Source organism: Papaver somniferum, chromosome 4 (genome assembly GCF_003573695.1).
Source record: "Papaver somniferum cultivar HN1 chromosome 4, ASM357369v1, whole genome shotgun sequence".
Taxonomy (NCBI): Eukaryota; Viridiplantae; Streptophyta; class Magnoliopsida; order Ranunculales; family Papaveraceae; genus Papaver; species Papaver somniferum.
This window is the reverse complement of record NC_039361.1, coordinates 123131379-123133491: the sequence shown is the minus strand read 5'-3', so window position 1 is coordinate 123133491 and position 2113 is coordinate 123131379.

Sequence of the window (2113 nt, the reverse complement as noted above, 5' to 3'; positions counted from 1 at the left end):
TTTAAACAGTTTCTACCATTCCAGGTGACATCTAATAATTCTTTAATTTTAGAGGACTATGAGTTATTGATAACAAGCCTACTATGAAACTAAGCATTCACCTATACTTCTGTGTAGTCTTTTGAACCTTCCTCTTAAATGTACCAGTTTTTGTATATTATTAGATGTTTTAAACAGTTTTTAGCATTCCAGGTGACATCTATTAATTCTTTAATTTTAGAGGACTAATAGTTATTGATAACAAGCCTACTATGAAACTAAGCATTCACCTATACTTCTGTGTAGTGTTTTGAACCTTCCTCTTAAATGTACCAGTTTTTCTATATTATTAGATGTTTTAAACAGTTTTTAGCGTTCCAGGTGACATCTATTAATTCTTTAATTTTAGAGGACTATGAGTTATTGAAAACAAACCTACTATGAAATTAAGCATTCACTTATACTTCTGTTTAGTCTTTTGAACCTTCCTCTTAAATGTACCAGTTTTTGTATATTATTAGATGTTTTATACAGTTTTTAGCGTTCTAGGTGACATCTATTAATTCTTTAATTTTAGAGGATTATGAGTTATTGATAACAAGCCTATTATGAAACTAAGCAGTCACCTATACTTCTGTGTAATCTTTTGAACCTTCCTCTTCAATGTACCAGTTTTTGTATATCATTAGATGTTTTAAACAGTTTTTAGCGTTCCAGGTGACATCTATTAATTCTTTAATTTTAGAGGACTATGAGTTATTGATAACAAGCCTGCTATAAAACTAAGCAGTCACCTATACTTCTGTGTATTCTTTTGAACTTTCTTCTAAAATGTACCAGTTTTTGTATATTATTAGATGTTTTAAACAGTTTCTAGCATTCCAGGTGACATCTATCAATACTTTAATTTTAGAGGACTAATAGTTATTGATAACAAGCCTACTATGAAACTAAGCATTCACCTACACTTATATGTATTCTTTTGAACCATCCTCTTAAATGTACCAGTTTTTGTATATTATTAGATGTTTTAAACAGTTTCTACCATTCCAGGTGACATCTATTAATTCTTTAATTTTAGAGGACTACGAGTTATTGATAACAAACCTACTATGAAACTAAGCATTCACCTACACTTATATGTATTCTTTTGAACCATCCTCTTAAATGTACCAGTTTTTGTATATTATTAGATGTTTTAAACATTTTCTACCGTTCCAGGTGACATCTATTAATTCTTTAATTTTAGAGGACTATGAGTTATTGATAACAATCCTACTATGAAACTAAGCATTCACCTATACTTCTGTGTAGTCTTTTGAACCTTCCTCTTAAATGTACCAGTTTTTGAATATTATTAGATAGTTAAAACAGTTTTTAGCGTTCCAGGTGACATCTATTAATTCTTTAATTTTAGAGGACTACGAGTTATTGATAACAAACTTACTATGAAACTAAGCATTCACCTATACTTCTGTGTAGTCTTTTGAACCTTCCTCTTAAATGTACCAGTTTTTGTATATTATTAGATGTTTTAAACAGTTTTTAGCGTTCCAGGTGACATCTATTAATTCTTTAATTTTAGAGGACTATGAGTTATTGATAACAAGCCTACTATGAAACTAAGCAGTCACCTATACTTCTGTGTAGTCTTTGGAACCTTCCTCTAAAATGTACCAGTTTTTGTACATTATTAGATGTTTTAAACAGTTTCTACCGTTCCAGGTGACATCTATTAATTCTTTAATTTTAGAGGACTATGAGTTATTGATAACAAACCTACTATGAAATTAAACATTCACTTATACTTCTGTGTAGTCTTTTGAACCTTCCTCTTAAATGTACCAGTTTTTGTATATTATTAGATGTTTTAAACATTTTTTAGCGTTCCAGGTGACATCTATTAATTCTTTAATTTTAGAGGATTATGAGTTATTGATAACAAGCATACTATGAAACTAAGAAATCACCTATACTTCTGCGTATTCTTTTGAACTTTCCTCTAAAATATACCAGTTTTTGTATATTATTAGATGTTTTAAACAGTTTCTAGCATTCCAGGTGACATATATCAATACTTTAATTTTAGAGGACCAGTAGTTATTGATAACAAGCCTACTATGAAACTAAGCAT